The 18,131-nt window shown below is 45.4% G+C and overlaps 1 long non-coding RNA gene across 1 annotated transcript in view; it reads left to right on the forward strand.

Annotated features, from left to right (window-relative positions):
• LOC138526578 (uncharacterized) overlaps positions 1-18,131 on the forward strand; it is a 201,961-nt gene that overhangs the window by 55,263 nt on the left and 128,567 nt on the right. Inside the window, exon 2 of the long non-coding RNA XR_011283631.1 lies at positions 3,209-3,552. This is a non-coding gene — a long non-coding RNA (uncharacterized lncRNA). The remainder of the gene's footprint in view (positions 1-3,208; positions 3,553-18,131) is intronic.

Consider the following 18,131-nt stretch of genomic DNA (forward strand, 5'->3'; position numbering starts at 1 on the left):
CCCTTCGGTCCATGTAAGGTGGATGTTGGCGAGGTCTTCCATGAGGGCTTTGACCAGGATATTCTTTAAGGATCTGAAGGTTTGTCTGATGGGTTTCTGCTGGGAGTGATTGACTAAGGTGGTATGCAGGATGTTGAAAGGCACGGCTAGGTGTTCAGACCAGTCAAGCAGGAGAGGAGACCTGTAGTGGAGGGAAGACAGTGCAGACATGGTCAGGTCGAGGGTTTTATCTTTCTCGTGTGTTGGGTCTTTAGTGTGCTGTGTGAGGCTGAGGGTGTAGAGAAGGCAGAGGAGAGATTCCTTCATCGGTTTGGTGGCCTTGTTACTTGGGAGATTGAAGTCGCCTTGGAAGATGTTGTTGGGTTTGAGTGGTCTGTAGAGGAGATGGAAGGAGACTGTGTCCATCGGGGCGGGTAGTGGCAGGAGAGGACTTTGTTGACATCAATTCTGGGGCAGCGCCACAAGGTCTTGTGGATGACTGGGTGGCCTTTGCCTGTCTTGTTCGGCTGGTGGCTGTGTTGAATGTTGCAGCTGTCAGTGAAAAGGATGTGTAGGATGTGGGTGGAGGTGGGCGATGTCCGCTGCCTGGGTGTTAGCTGAGTGGATGTTGGTGAGCATCAACTTTGGTGTTGTGGACTGTGAGCGGGTGCTGATGGGCTTGGGGCTGATGTGGGTGAGGTTTCTGCATTGCGTAGTCCATGCCCTAGAGAAACTTGGTTACTGTCCTTAGTTCTGGGCCTAATAGATCCAAAAGTATAATATATATGCTGTAATAAAATGTCTCCTTCTCCTAGGGCCTCCATCAGAGTCGACTGGCACATGTGACTGCGATTGTTAATGAAGTTACCACAGAGTAGTATAGTTGCCAGTGGCTTAGTACCACTTGCACCTTTGGTAGATCTGCATAGGTGTGATTTACCCTGATGTAATCAAATGGGAGACTACCTTGCCTCTGCTGACCTCCTCCTTGCAAATGGCACAAACCACAATGTTGGTTTTGGTAGCATGGATGGAAAAGTAGGCCTAGATGACTTTGCAGCCAGGTGGTTACTGGATTCTGTCTGTGAGGACTCGACTCAAGCACTAGTGTTGGCAGACTCATGTTGCAAAACATTCCTGGCAAAGACACAATAAACAGCATTATGTGTCTCTCGGGCAGATGGAAGATTGGTCAGTGGAACCCTGGTTGGGGGACGGTGGATATTTCCTTCCCACACAGGGCCTTTCATTGAATCCTGGCTCTAAGAATTGTTTGAAGAGGAACTGATTGCCATCTCTGAATACCTGTGTTGCCTCCGCCGGATGTCGCTGGCTAGCTGATACTGGTGAGCATCTCTTCCTCTTTGCTGGTTGGCTTGAACTTTAAAACTATGGTCCAACTCGTACACTCTCATGCTGCACTTGTGGGTTTCCATATTTGTGGCTGAGCAGAATGTCTGCAAGTGCAATAGTGCAGACATGCAACACCTGGTGGAAGACATCCAAGCATAGTCCACAAAGCTGGCACACGTGTTGCAGAAGCAATTCACTGTGGAGTAGCCAGCCCCACCTCCCACATTTACAGTACAAAGGGTGGGCTTACGTGTAACTTTACAGGACCGTGGGCTGTGATTGCCAAAGCACTCTGAGTCTTAAAGGCTTTGCAAAGCACATAATGGCCCTAAACATATATGTGAATGTCTGTGAAATTTTACGAATGCCCACCGAAGCAATGATTTTGTGTGTTCAGTCGCACTAGACAATGACTTTATGTGTATTGGTCACAGGAACATGCAAAAGTCTGCAGTAACACATTTGTGCAGGGAATTCGGCAATGAGACAGCAAAAAGGCACTCCAAGATTGTGGAAATCCACAGCAGCTGAAAATTTGCAATAGCTGCATTTTTCCACGGAAGCTGCGGGTGTAAAACACATGTTTCAATTTACGGATTTCTATTCCGCTACAGAAACTTCACCCACTCCTAGTAGGAAGCCTTCTATGTAGCTGTAGATATTTTCAGCTGTCCTCCAACTTGCCAGCACTTCGAATGTGTGCCTCAGAAAAAACAAGAATTATTGAAATTAAGTGTACCATGGTATTTTCATACATTTCCAAAAGACTATGGCAATAACCGCTGAGCCAGCGGACCATTACCCTCTAAGGTAATGCAACTGGGCTCCAAAGTCCCTCGGGGACCCGGGGGCATCACCTTTAGGATGCAAAGGCCTGCTGGTGAGGCAGTTATTGACATTAGTATTCCGGAGTTTGTAGCCCCGGGCTACTAATGTTGTAGCGAAACCTTTTCAAGCGGCATTTCTTTTGCCATTTGAAAAGGCCTTGCAGCAGTACGCGTTAGTTCTAGGAACACTAGAATGTGCATACTGCTTCATTACTACGGAGCAGTAGGGTGCCATTTTGGGCCGAGTTGCTCCATAGTAATGAATGGGAGGAATGTTTTTTAAACATGCAATGTATTCTACACGTGTAAGGCAGTATGTGAAATGCAGTAATGTGCATTTCACAGATTGGCTTGCACGTGTAGAATACCTTGAACGTATTCTAACCTTGAACGTATGTACCTTGTACGTGTCGAAACCTACCTTCACACGCCGCTATTTCCCCGGCTACAGCAGTCGGGGAAATGGCAGTGTGCTAAGGTAAGTTTCGATACAACAGTGTACCCGGCGCGCGATGCACGCAAGTGCGTCCACAGGATTACACTGTGGTATGGCTCTAAAACAAGCCAATCCACATGAAGTGTATCCTGTGGATTTGTCTAGCCGGGTACTAACTACTAGGACATCCAATGCAATTTTGCCTTTGAATGCATGAAGAGCAACTCAGAAAAAAATAGTTTTTGAGCCTTGTAGAATTTACTATGGAGAGAAAACGAACGAAAGAATCAGGTAATTTGGGCTATGTTTGCTACTGCGTTGCAGCTGGGTTTTGGAATCAAGTTTGCTGAATGACTTTTATTTTCCTTTCAGAGAAAAAAAATACATATTGTGCAGTCCCATTTCAGTTTCCTATTTTCGTTCACCTTGCCTGAATGCGCAATCTCGCTGAACGAAGTTGGAACGAATAATGTACTGCTTGTCTGACCTGGCAGTTTCATAGCAAATGCGTTTGAATAAATGTTTGTCAAACTTTTCTTGCAGCTATTTCCCTACACTTCGGAAAAGAAATGTGCGCCTTGTATGCCTGACGTGTTTCGCTTTATCTTGTCAGCAGGCGCCATTACATTTTGACCCTGGAGGCGCGGAGGAGTCTCGCAGACCCAACCGTACATCCAATTCAGTTTTTAACCGGAAGACTGACAAAATGGTTGAGTCAGACAATCTAAACCGCTCTAGATTGATATGTTGCTACCAAAGTCAAAACAACAAAAGCGAGCAAGGTAACAACCCTGATTTCTTGAGATAAAAGACTTCCATGTCTGCACGAAATGGGGCATGCGTGGGACTCTGAATAACAGGACCGAGAGCCCTTCAGCAGCTGCTTCAAAGAACATCTCATTGAAAGTTCGTAAAAATGTTCACAGCCTGGAAAGCCCCACCCTTTCAAGCTTAAAGGTGAGTTTTCCTTCACTCATTTTGAGACCTTGAGATTTGTTTAATTTTCGTTTTGATTATTTGCATAGCCCTTAAGCCAAAAAAGCATATGACATTAGATGCGATGAGGAACTGATTCACAAAGCCAAAACATCTAGCACATCTGGGAATGCACACACAGAAAGGCAATTCACAAAGATGTGCCCCAGGATATCAGAGTGGCGTCTTTGGCTTCTCATGATGTGCTCCAGTGTTAGGCTATGTGTTCAGGTGTTAGTTAACAGGTATACATTGGAGGTGTTCTAAGGCTTCTGTTGGCTTGCACGCAAACACATTAAAGGACTATGGGTGGGTGAGAAACCTGTACCAAAACCCTTACATATTCAACAAAGACTGTACAGGTATGGTTGACTAATTGTTTTCAGTCATGTCATCGTGTACAACCTAACCTGCGCTTCAATCATGCTGACTGTACCCTCCTGTGGTAGGTTATCTCTAGATGTCGGTGAAGTGCTGCCTGTCTAGGGTGAGGGGGGGCTAGCCTCTGACTGGGGCAAGTCAAAAGAAAAAAACTGTACAGGTATGGTTGACTAATCGTTCGTCAGTCATGTCATCTTGTACAACATAACTTGCCCTCCAACCATGCTAACTGTAACCTCCTGTGGTATCTTATCTCTAGATGTCGGTGAAGTGCAGCCTATCTAGGGTGAGGGGGGTCAGCCTCTCACTGTCCCCTAACGGTAGATAGGTGGCACTTCATCGACATCGAGGGATAAGCTACCACATGAGGGTACAGTTAGCATGCTTGGAGGGCAAGTTAGGTTGTACATGATGACATGATGGACCAACGATTAGTCAACCATACCTATATAGTCCTTTTCTATTGACTTGCACCAGTGCACATCTTTATGAATTAGTCACAGCTCTTATTCAGCCTGCAAAAAACAGCCTTCAGTTCTCAATGTAAATATGCAGTTTTAATTCCAAAATACATATTCGAAAGTACGAAATATAGCAGTGGTGGTAAGAAGCATGCCTCCCTCGCAATGATTTAAGTTTCGTAGAATGTGTGTGTAAATTAATAGGCGTTTTTAATGGTTCAATTGCATCGTGATATTATTATGTGATGTTTCATCTTGTTTATGTTTGCAATTTGACCTTATGTATTGCGCTAATAGGATCAAGGCTTGAATAAATAAAACACTGAAAAAAGATGTAAAGTGGTAATTAAGACCGGTGGAAATTCGCTGAACAGTGTTTTTTCAAAACTTGAATCATTAATTAAAAGATATAAACCTACCAATAATAAAAACACACTTAGACGCTCACACAAAGCAATTAACAGGCCGTATCCCCTATAGAATGCATCACATAATTAAAAGTACAAACCACACACAAGAACAGGCTTCTAAAATTGGCTTCTAGTCAATCTGAAAAGCCCCCATGGAAATGACATGTTTTTTTTTTGTTTTTTTTTACTGTTTCTGGTTTTACCTGTTAACCTGATCAAACATCATGCTTCGACCACTGTAAGTATCGTTGGCTACGTTCAAGCTGCTGTGTGCTATAATGAGTTGTGCAATACTATTGGTCAAGTAAAGGACAAGTGAATGACTATTGCGAGTGGCGATTCAGATGCTATGAAAGACACAAAGTCAAGAGTTATGCTTTAACATCTTTACTACTAAGAGCCAGCAGCAAAGAAAATACACTTTCCCACATGCAAATAAGTTTTTCTTATTTTAAAAACATGCATAACATTTATGCATGCAAGCTTGTAGCAGAGTCCTGTAGCTTCACTTTATCCTTTTCTGGGATTGCAATTAGTTCTCCTGAAAGCAACCGAAAAGCCTACACCATGAAGGCGTCAACCCAATTGTCAGATGTTGAAGTCCTCTCTGGTACCCATCATTTAAAGCTAAACTGATATGCCCTGGACTTTTGTCTGCTTAAGACTGGAATTGCAAGAAACAAAATAAACAGGGGTGTATAGGAAAAATATTAACTCTGTAATTTAATAGCATCTAAACCCCCCATCCCCAGTTGTAGACGGGATGAGTCATTCTATGTCAGGGCAGGATGCTTCATATTATGTAAGTTTAAAGGCCTTGCAATGCCACGCGTTCAACACACTTTCAATAAAACACCTTAAAGGTAGATTAACTAGACTAATCAGCTGCTTTTACAGTGTGTTGAAGACACTCCCTGCCCAGGAATAATGATTTAGAGGTCGTGTTCCCCAAACAGATGTCACATCAGCTTGTTTCATGATCCAAAGAAGCCACAGAGCCAAAGTACGTGAGGAAACACCACGATCAGGGTTACACAGAGAGATCAACAGCTGAGAGGAGGCAGGAGGCCTAATAGTAGCAGTTTTCTGCTCATAACATCACAAACATTGCACCACACAAAATGTCTGATCTTCGTGAAAGGAAAGTTAAGAAACCAATGAGGGCATGCATGTCATGCTAAAAAAGTAACGCTTCATCTGAGTCCTCCTTATTTACTAAATGCAATTCTTCCCCATCGGACACATGCTTAATAGAAGGCAAGCACAATAACGTAGTTAGTTTGGCACATAGCTGTTGAGACAATCACTGGTCATTAGCAGGCCAGGATTTAAGCAAGTTGTGAATCAGATGGGCATCCCAGAACAGAGTACTTACCCACAATGTGTAAATAGTGGAGAGCTCTCCTTACCAGAAAATGCCTACCAACAGGTTCCTCTTGCACCAAGATATGGCCGGCTGGTATTGCTGACGTAAAGCCATTAATTATCTTTTATGCCAGGGTTGTCAAACTCTGGTCTTCGAGGGCTGGATCCATGCCGGGTTTTCAGGATACCATGCCTTAATATTCACGAGATACATTTTCAAACAATGATTCCACATGTATGCACATTTTGCCTCATTAATATTAATGTGCGATACCCTGAAAAAACCCATCAGGATTTGGGCACTCGAGGCCTGGAGTTTGACAACCCTGCATCTCAACTCATCGCTCGGTCATGCTCTCAGGCACACCCTAAGTTCTAAGGTACACCAGCAGTCACGCACACATTTAGTCCCAGCACAAATCTACCACTGACTGCTGCCACATGCTTAGATAATTCATTATGCTGCTAAAACCCTGCTCACACCCTGCAAATGTAACCCAACCTATTCTGCTATCCACTTCCGCATCTTTACCCTCCTGACCCACTATGACTGGATCACAATCCCAAAAATATTAAAGATGCAGCCACTTTTCAGGACTTCAACATTTCCTAGAAAAACATATTTTCCCTTAATGAACTGCTGTCACCTACATTGACATCACTCTGCCCTGCCCATGTGATCTTCTCCTGTCTTCCCATTTATACAAAAATGTAACCCATGTAGTGGAGAACATGACTACATTACTATCAATGCCCTCTGCATCAATTCCATCTTCTCCAGATGTCTAGATACCCCAGGATGCACTTTGCTGATCTCATCCCTCGCTCATCTGCTATATTTATAATGCATGTGGGAGATACCCAGATTGAGTTCAGACTGATTGGCTTTGATAGTGGTGTGCTCTGTATTTCTACGTACCTTTTTCATATTCACAACTGGATAAAAGACAACTACCACTGCCTACATGATTTTTGACAGCATGCTGTCCTTTGCTTCACGTGCCCTAGAGATCAGCGCTAAAGCCCCCTTTCACCGTCATGTTCTGGAGAGAATATTGTCAGTCTTCAAGCACCCTCAACATACTCAGATTAATTCAGCTGTAGTGCTCTCTGGGCTGGTCCACTGCAACTGCCTGTACCTCAATCTGCCAAAACAACTTTTCCATGACCTCCAACTCACCTAAAACCAAGCGGACAGGTTACTTTGCCTCTGACAACTTGGGAACATTTCACTCCAGCCCTTATAATGCTGCATTGCCTCCCTGTTGCCTTCCATGTCCACTTTAAATCTCACTTTTTCATTCATAGAGGTGTATGCGATATTCAATCAACACTACAGCCAAGTCAATGCCTAGTCTGGGATGCTGAGGAAAACCCTTATTAATGTATTTTTATGTCTAGTTCAATACTCTGGATGACCACCCTTGTATAACACCCCCCTCTTAGAATCCCCCTGACCCCACTGAGCCAAGAAGTAGGTTTGTTTTGCAAATTAAAAGGTTTATTTGAGAATTTAAACAATATATATATATCACACTTTATAATAAATTAATATCTGATAGTACATTTAGACATATGATGTTGATCAACAATGGGTAATCTGGCACTAGCACACTTCTTTACAATCAATGAGGAGTTAGTATAGGATGGATAAAGTAGCAAAAATACTTTTATGATTTCAAGGGAAAAGCAATGAGGAATAAAATGCAGTACAGAAATACTTGATATGATTTTAGCAAAAGATAAGATAATCACTTTTTCTCTGGCAATTCACCCCCCTCCCCTATGCAATGTAAGAAATGGAAGGAGATGGAAAGTGGAGCACACAGTTCTCAGGAATGCAACCAAATACAATACGAAATTCAGTTCCCCCCCCCCAGCAAGCTTAGAGGAAACAGGTAGGAGTTTGAAACACAGGCCCAAAATGCTTTTAAATGTGATGGCAATGGATGGGAAAATGTGCCAACTGATTTTAATTCCCTCTAGAGATGCAGGGTGAGTGGGAGATGCGTGTTGGTATTAGTTCAGGCTCACTTTAGCAATGCTCTATGAGTTATTACCAAGTTGCAAACGGATTTTAACAAAATAAAGAATGGAGCTGCTATTTTGACAAGTGGAGAAATTGAGCCAAAATCGCAAATCGCGGTAAATTTCGCGAGTGCGTGAATCGTGATTGCGGAAAAAGTATAAGGAAGTAGGAAGTCGGTTCTAGGCTTGTTGGAAAGGTTAGATTCTAAGCTTTCAGATGAAAGTTAAATCTCGTTCCTAGCCCAAACAGTTCCAGAGATACGGACAATTAAATAAAGGTAGTTTTTCGGATTTAAAGTAAAACTCGAAATGACAGGTGACAGCTTGCAGCTTCAGAATTGACAGGTGACAGTTGTGCAGCTTTACAAATGACAGATGACACAATTTCTAGGAGGCTGTTCTACTTAGGTTAAAATAGTTTGGATTAGATTATTTTAACTAAGAGATTGGTTCTGCACAGTTCTGCTAGGTACTCACAACATAAATTTGAACTAGGCTTTGTCACGAATCTGGTCAACACGTCCGGCTGCGGTTCTGTCTGCTCGGCGGGTCAATCAGGCACCGGTTCTGCTCACAGCGATCTGGGTCAGCTCTGCTCTGCTGGTCTAGCCTCTCTGGATTCAGCGGCCTCTGGTTCTGGATACTGCTCTGCTTTCCGGTCCGGATCAAGTGGATTCTTGATGTAACACTGCTTTCCGGGTACTTGCAAGAGTTCTTGGCAAAAGAATTCAGACAGCTCGCCCGGCTGTGGAATAGTTTGCAAATGATTTTGAGGCCTGCTGACAAATACTTTTGCTTGCAGTGGGCCTTCTTGGTTCAAAGTTCTGTAGTCTCTGTTTAGCTTGGAAGTCTAAGTGTTGGATCTCTGGATGTGAAGTCGTCGGTCAGCATGCTCCGCAGCAAATAGAATTGAATATCTCTACCTGTCCCAGCAGTCTCTTTTTATGTGTTTTGAAAATGGGTGTGTGCCTGGGCCTAGCTAAGCCTGCCCCTCTCTATTTGTCATTGGCCCAATTCTCCCCTCTCCCATGATTGGGGCAAGGAAATGGATTGTCATCATGATGAGGTCTGTTTATGGGTCAGAGGATCCTCCCCTGGTCAGTTTGCCCACAAATCTATATTTGATTCAAATACATCTTTCCCAGATATACAATTTGTTGAAATTACATGTGCACATTATATATTCCATATGGTCCGCCTCTGATCTTCCTGGGGGCTTGCATTAAAAAATGACAACATTTTGCGCTTTTTAACTGGTTTTGCAATATCGGACATTTACCCAAAATTACACACATGTGCGCAAGGAGTATGGACATTAATTGATGAAGTGTCAGATTTTTAACATGCAGACATTTGGAGTGAGACCCCATTTTCCGCTAGCAACCCCCCAGAATACACCACAGGGTCCTAACGCCTCTCAAAATGTTCACAGAAAAATCACAAAAATAATGATATTACTTATATAATTCTGACAAGTCCGCACTATGAGTTTTCTATCTTTTTAAAATTATGCCCTGGTCAAAAAGGGGTGTGGCTTCCCACATCACAGGGTGGAATAACTGGTTTATCCACTTCCCCCAAGCTCAGCTGCTAGCAGAGGCACAGCCCCTCCCAGTTTCCCTTACGAGGACGCCACTTTACAACGCCCCCAATATAACATTTGCCTGAGTCAAGGGAGTTGCATTGTTCTGTTCCTTCCAGTTCCCAGGTGCTCCACCCCTAATCTAATCAGAGAGGTGACAACTCCTTTTAGCAAGGGGCAGCAGGATGCAGCTAGGCCTGGGAAGAGTGGCTGAACAGGTTTCTCCTGTCGGGGGTAGTCGTCAGGCAGAATCCAGTTTCACTAAGCCAGGTTTCAGCTAAATCTCACTTTTTGTTCCCAGTTTTCTGCATTCAAATCAAACTGAAAATTTGTACCTATACATTAAATAATTACTTCCTTCAAGTTATTTCAGAATATGGTTTTACATTCTTCCACCTCTTAGCAAGTCTTTCCTTGGTCTGGTTTTGTTTCATTTGTGCAGTTTTACACAAAAGTCTGGTGGTTTTAAAACGCCGGCTTTCTGATAGTGGTGAGTACTGGTAATGCAACCATTTTTGGGATTAAGAAAATGAATTCCCCACAGTTCTGGGTTGCTTTTGGCAATCAGCATTGCCATTCCCAATGGTTTCAGGCTACTGTGTGTGTAGCCCAATGGTGGTTTTAGGCAGTGCCCTCCTGTGCTCACAACATAGGCAAAAATGGGTGGCAGCCTATTCTTCATGTTTTCCCTGTGCACTCTCTGGGGAGTTCTGGCCATCATGATGTTTTCCATGCCAGTACTGCACAGTTTTATGGTAGGGCTTGTATGCATGGGTAAAAACATCCCACAAGCCCCCCCTCTTGCGATGGCCATTCTGTCCTTTCGCTGATGGAACTCGCAAGATCTGGGATGTTCGCCTCCTCTTCTTCCAGTTCCATGGATGGCACAGTTCAGCATCTTTTCCTCCCTCCAGTCGATCAATCAGTTCTCCTTGCTGGTCCTGATGGGAGGATTGGGCGGTACCCTGGGCCCCTCGGATCTTTGCTCCCGGTCCTTGGATCGTTCTCCTTGGCCAGTCTCCAGGTTTTCTTTCTCCAAGGACGACAAAGGAAAAGCGGCAATACCTATTCGTAGACATTTTTCCATCACTACTAATGGTGTGGCAGACATATACATTTTATACTTTAACATACCTAACATTTTACTTTCGAGATACAAGTTATCATTCAAAGACAGTGGCTTACAAGAGTATAATATTTTAGAGACTATATGTAGGATATTTTAGGGTTGGAACTGAATTAATCTGGAGCGGTCCCCTCTGGTATTGCAGAGGACTCCTCCAGTTGCTGCAAAGTGTGCCTGGGATGGCAACACTTTAGCTGGTTAATATGGACCCACTTGTCTTCCCCTTCCGCCAGACTGCCTTTGGGGATGCAGATCTTATAGGCAACAGGGGAGATCTTGACTATAATTTCAAACGGTCCGTTCCATGTAGGCAAGAATTTTCGCTGTTTGGCCTGGTTCCTTTGAAAATTGTATAGATAGACCCGATCACCCACCTTATATTCCTTTCGGGTAGTTTTTAAATCATAGTGGGTCTTCATGCTCTCGGCTGATCTTTCTAGATTCCGCTGAGCATAGGCAAAAGCATGCTGAAGGTGTTTCCTTAAATTCTCCACATACTCATGAGTTGTGGAGGCATTTATAAGTGTCTGCTCTTGAGTCCTGTAGAGCAAATGCTGGGGAAGCACCATCTTGCGTCCAGTCATCAACTCAAATGGTGACATTTTGGTTGCAGATGAAGGGGTAGATCTGATGGCCATTAGGACCAGAGGTAATCGGATATCCCAAATTGGCCCAGAATCTGCCACAAACTTTTTTAAGAGGCTCACAATGGTTCGGTTATATCTCTCTACTGCTCCAGAAGAAGCTGGTCTGTAAGCAATATGTAGCTTTCTTTTGACCCCCAGTATCTCCCACATCTTTGTCATTACTTCACGGGTGAAGTGGCTACCTCTGCCTGACTCAATCCTTTGAGGTAGACCACAACGGGTAAAGATGTGGTTAATCATCAGTGCAGCTGCTGTTTCTGCCTTGCAGTTTGGGGCTGGGGGACATTCCACCCACTTGGTAAACAAGCATGTAACGGTCAACATGTACTTGTTTCCTCTAGATGAGCGAATTACAGGGCCTACAAAGTCGATTTGCAAATCTGACCATGGCAGTGTCATCCCCCTCTTTTGGAGAGGCGCACGGTGTGTGAGGGATGATGGCTGAAATTGTGCACACACAAGAAACCCCTTCAAGTATTGGTCGAGGTCCTGCCCCATGTGTGGCCAGTATGCAACCTCTCTTAAGATTTCCAGTGTTGTGTGAAACCCCCTATGACCGGCGGTGGCCGCATCATGGGCGTGACTTAACATCAGGCTTCGGAATGAGGTAGGAACCACCCACTGATCGTGGCCAGCTTTGGATTTCCTTACCAGCAAACCGCCTTGGATTCGGAACATTTTTGGACATTTCATTAACACTCTTAGGTCCTCTTTCCCAATGTAATCGGTATCCGTCAGGGGAAAGTTCTCAGGGTCCTCAAGGTGTTGGCAAAACTTACCAATAATTGGATCCCCCTTCTGAGCTGTAATTAAATCAGCATCAGGGGTCTCCTTACTCCATTGTGCAGTTGAAAGATCATTGTGAGCATTTGTCTGGGACCTAGTGATAGCAGTGACCTGGATTTCCCGCAATAGGGACTCTATTTATATTAGATCCCCTTGGATGGCCCCGGTTTTGGCCAGCTGATCAGCTAAGTCATTTCCAGTTTTGTCTGGTCCCTCTACTTTGGAATGACCCTTGATCTTTTTCCAATAGATGGTCATCCCATTCGAGGTGACCAGATCATCAATATTTTGGATTAACTTCCCATGTTTCAGGGGTTTGTTATTAGCGCATAACATGCCTCTGGTTTTCCAGTTGACCAGGTGCTCCACGAACCCGTTCCGTACATAATCCAAATCTGTGATTATGACCAGTTCGTGGAGTTGATGCTGGACAGCAGTGAGCATGGCCTGATGCACAACCATCAATTCCGCCACCTGACTACTTCGGAGACCAATTTTGTATCCAGCGGAGGGTTCTGGAAACTCCTTCACCCATGCATTCCCTACGCCGGCCACCAGTTCTTTCTCCCCGTTGTTGTCAACATGGTACGAGCATCCATCCACATAGACAGTGGGCATTCCCTCACACTTGTCTTCTTCAAAGACTTTATGTGGGGAATTAAGGTATGCCTCCATGTTGTCCTTGATTTTTAGACTTTCGTCCTCGAGACAGTTTTCTTTGGCACAATCATGCAAGTCAGCCAGACCTTGTGCGAGGGGACTCTTCTTGTTTTGGCCATATCTGACCTCCACAGGAAAGCCTTGCATTGACAGAATCCTGGAAGTAATTCGGGAATTACTCACATTTCCGGCCCGGATTCTGTCACTTTGGAGATGTTGCAGAGGCTGGTGTGGAGTCTCCACTATGATGTGTTTCCCCTGGATAAACGGGCGGTAATTCTTCAATGCCCACACTGTTGCCAGGAGTGCCTTCTCACAATCGTTGAAATTTTCCTCCACAGAGGCTAAAGTTTTGCTCGCATAGGAGATTACTTTATTGACCTTGTCATGCTTTTGGTATAATACTGCCGTCAAGCACGTATTAGAGAACCCTGTCTCCAGGAAGAACTCCTTGTTTCTGACAGGGTAAGCTAGGCAAGGCGCTTGTGAGAGGCTTCTCTTGAGTTGTCTTACCGCCTCGGATTGTTCTGGACCCCATTCCCACTTGACCCCCCCTTCAAGAGATGAATCAGGGGTCTAGTGATCTCTGCGTAGCCTTCAATGAGCTTTTTGCTGTAATTAGTCAGTCCAAGGAGGCTCCTTAGTTCCCGCAGAGTTGTGGGGTCTTTCAGTTTCTGGAGTGCTTCCACTTTCTTTTCTTGGGGACAAAGACCCTGAGGAGTAATCTCATGCCCCAAGAAATTAACACGGGTTCTACACCACTGTGCTTTCTGAAAGGAAAGTTTTGCTCCGGCGGCCCTCAACTGTGTCAGAACATAACGGATCTCCGCTATGTGTTCCTCCACAGATGAACTTTTGATGAGGACATCATCTACATAAACCAGGTTACCGCTCGCACCCAGGTCGGGCATGGCCTTATGTAGGAAAATGTTGAATTCATTGCCGGAGTTGAGGTATCCGAAGGGAGTCCGGGTCCAGGTGTACTGCTGGCCCCCAAAGGTAAAAGCCAGTTTGTATTGGTCCTCCCTACTGACAGGCACGGTCCAGTATCCATTGGTCAGCTCTATTGCAGTGAATACTTGTGACCCTTGAATCTGGGCCAGCCCTTGGTCAATGTAGGGCAGAGGCCATCGGGAAGTATGGACCCATTTGTTGAGCTCCCTAAGGTTGGCGCAGAGTCTCCACTGGCCGTTTGGCTTCAATATTCCCAGCACCGGATTATTGAAGGTGCTGTGTACTGGACGTATTATTCCCCGGGACTCAAGGTTCTTAATTATTTCAGTAAGGGACTCCATGGATGCGAGAGGCAAACGATATTGCTTCACAAACACTGGAGTCATTCCAGGGTCCGTGGGAATTGTTGTGGTGTGGATGTCGGTGCGACCACAGTCATATGAGTCTACTGCAAAGAGATCTTGGAAATCCAAGAAAACTTGTTTCAACTTTTGCTTCTGTTCCAGAGTCACACAGGCATCAGGTAGGTTGACTCTCTCTTCCACCATCTGCCTGAAGCCTGGAAAGACTTCTGGTTTGGCTATCTCAGCGGCCTCCTCCAGCTGGGTGGAGAAGTCCCTGGTCAGAGTGCTGATTTGGACTGGAGGCTTCAGGTGGGAAAGGCAGCCCTCATGGACCTGGAAAATCACCTCATCCCTCCTGAAGTCACAAGTCACATCTTCCTTACCATAAGGGCAAGAAGTGTACACCAGGAAGTTCCCCCCATGCCGGGTGAAAATCCTGTCTGCTGTTGTGTCGTCATCACTGTCACTGTCAAAACAGTCCTTGGGGATTGGTCCTAACAGTTCATTTCCTAAATCAATGGAGAAATGTCGGTCATCAACCGCCATTCCAATAATGGTGCCTGCGTCTAGAGTAATACTCTTTAAGTCGCTGTTATCCACCTCTATTGGAATGGTGTCATGTTCTATGTTGACTAATGGTGTTGGGTTTACCCCCAACCCTTGCTGTTAGAGAGAAGCATTTAGATGAATATAAGCATCAGGGTTTTTCAATTTTTGTCCTCTTTTAGCTTTCACTCCCAGGGAGAATTGTCGGGTCCTTTCTGGGATGGTGACTTCCTCTTTAATCTGAATTTCAACTGCATAAGGTAGCAATTGAGCTGACCTAAATGCTTTTTCTGAATCATCAAAGCCCATGGGATTATCCGCTAATCGGGACCAAGCTTTAAAGTTTATTAGGTCCAGACTAATGGCAAAGCGATTGAGAATGTCACTGCCTAAGTAAAAGGCGGCAGTGACGTCTCGCACGACCCAACAATTATGGACTATGCTCTTGTTGCCAATGGAGATTTTGAGCATACACCTGCTTGGCAGGAGATGTTTGGAATTAGGTGCTTCCAGGTCCATTTCCCATTTGTCTATCAGTTTGAATGTGGGAATGGCTGGACCTTTTGGGAGTTGGCGGAACATGGCTTCGCTGATGAAGCTCTCAGCGTTGTTCACACACACTCGAGCGAGAACAGAGTCCTTCCCATCATTTAACTGAACAGGGATGAACAACTGCTCTCCAATTTGCTGAATATCAGCTAGGCTCTGAGCTGACTTCACACCTTTCTGGACTATAGGAGTGGGAGTTTCTGATTGTGGATTAGTAAAGAATTTCACAGTGTTTCCTTCCAGTGTGGAATACCACCTTAAACTGGAAGGAAGGTTGATTTTCAGAAATAGAGAGGACCCCCCAACACTAGTCTGTTGTCCTACTGCTATTACTGTCACATCTGGAATTTGGTTGTTCTGGAAGTGAAATTCTAATTGGTCAGATTTTTGTTCAACCATGTGGCAGGTGCCATTTAAACTAACATGGTTGACACTCTGTTTTAATTTTATTGGTCGACTAGTCTGGGTCCAGAGGACCTTGTTTACGCAATCTATTAGGGGTGACAACCTTCTCAGGAGGTCATTCCCTAGTAAACAATGGGTGCCCTCTAGTCACTACTATGACCGGGTGTTTCACCTTGTGTCGCCCAATTTTGATGTCCAAATCTGCAGTCCCCTCGACAGGAATTTCCTTCCCGTCAAAGTTCTGCAGTTGTCCAGGAAGTGAGGTGAGAGGAATACGGTAATTATCCCCCCTTCCTGCATTTAGTTCATCAAAGGCCCATTTGGACAGAAGGGTAGCTTGGGATCCAGTGTCCACCAGTGCCGAAATTGTACCCTGCCCCTGTACTTGTACCGGGGCATAATATCTTCACTCCTTCTCCTCAAGGGGGCACAGATAATGCACATTTTTGGACAACTGGTGGGCTAACCTTCTGGTTTTGGACATTGCTAGCGACGAGATTTGGGCAGAATTCTGTGGAGAGTCTTGGGAATCTAAAAGAAAAAGTTGGCAACTGGAGATCAGAGCCATTGTGGGTTCCCCTGGTTCCGGTTCTGGGCCGCCCCCCCCCTTTTTGGAGGCAGTCACCAGGATGGGTTTGAACCAGGGGATTTTGGTATTGTCGGTTCTGGGATCAGATGATGGGCGGCGGTAGCTCAGTCTTCACATCTCCCCAGTCTGAATTGGCATCCCTTGGGACCCATTTTTCCTTGAGAGGAGTTCCCCAGTCTCTAATGGAGAAGATCCTTTCCCCAGGATCCTCTGAGGATCCCTCTCCCTCAAATTGGAAGATCTGTACCTCCTCCACAAACTGGGTTTGTTTGGGTCCTTTGTTTCTCCTACCCCCCCTCTGCTCCTTGGGAGGGAGGCTTTCAGGGGTAGGAGATTTTGTTTCCGGTTCCTGGTTTTCCAGGGGCTGTTTACAAGTTGGGAAGGAGGCTTCCTCCAAGGCTTTACACCCCCCTTCCCCTTGTGCCTCCTCCCTGGGAACCGGTGGGTTATCGGGGTGCTGCCCCCGTCATTGTTCTGGAGCACCAGGTCCAGAGTTTGGGGCATTCTGCGGTGGCATGCTCATCTGAGGGTTCTGTTGAGCCCTCAGTATGTGACCCAGATCCCGTGCCATATTTTGGACCTGGCGCTCAAGTTGTGAAACCCGCTCAGGCTGATACGGGGCTCTATTTTCTCCCCTGGGCTGATCCCGAGAAGGGTAGCTATCCCTTCTCTGGTAGTACCACTGGTTGGGAAGATTTTGGTACCCCTCCACCCTTGGCCTCCCCTCTCCCGGATTAGGTTGTCTGGGCTCAGGGAATTGGGGAAAGAAGGATGGATGATTTTGGGGCTGGAAATTGGGCGGATACCTGGGGAAAAAGTTCTGCCCAAGATTTGGAGAATTTCTGCCCTCCTGGGGGAAGTTAGGAGGGAAGTTCCCCGGGTCAGGTGCTTGGCTGGATCCCCCCCCTTGGGCTGGAGGAGTCCACACATAACCCAGGATTGGTCGGTTTCCCTTGTAGCGGGGACTTACATAGTCAGGGGAGCGGGGGACCCCATTTGTGGGACTACCTCCTCGACTCCCTGTCTGTGACTGGCCCGAGGGCCTTCTGGGCTGTGAATTATTTGGTGCAGGCAGGTTTTTAGGCCCCCCCATCTCCAAATCTAAAACGGGGGCAACCTTTACCTCTGCCACCTTGGCAGCAGCAGGGGTGCTGTTGGTTTTGGGGTTTTTCGGCGCATTATTTTTATTTTCAATGGGCTTCTGCACCTCATAGATCCGGGTAGCCTGTTCAATGACCCAGTCTAAAGATCTTTTCTCATGAAAATCTCTCACGAGCTGTTTCATTATGTATTTGGGTAAGGCATGGAAAAACGTATAGATAAATTCTCTGCTATCCGTGCGCACCCTTCTGGTGGTCTGCGCAAAAGCACGCTTTAATTCTTGCACAAACTCTTGTGGGGCCTCATCCTCCCCACATTGCAAATTGTAGGCTGTGCACAGAAAAATGTTTCAAGATGCCCGCCCTGTATATGGACCACCTTGAATGGTTTTGATCCTCCAGCCCCGCAAAGAAACTGGAGTATTCTGATGAGAAGGTCCACTTTACATATTGAATACAGCTTTGGCTGTCCTTCAAATGGAAAGTCTCCATCATTTGCTCATAGAGCTCCAAGTGTTCCCAAACAGAATACTTGGCGTTCTTATGATAAGGTGTGATGACACTCCTTATTGCCTTTATTTGTTTCAATGGGTCCTTAAGCAAGGCCCTTTTTGCCTTATTGGCCTTT

This window comes from Ambystoma mexicanum, chromosome 7p (assembly GCF_040938575.1).
Source record: "Ambystoma mexicanum isolate Mex_15411 chromosome 7p, UKY_AmexF1_1, whole genome shotgun sequence".
NCBI lineage: Eukaryota > Metazoa > Chordata > Amphibia > Caudata > Ambystomatidae > Ambystoma > Ambystoma mexicanum.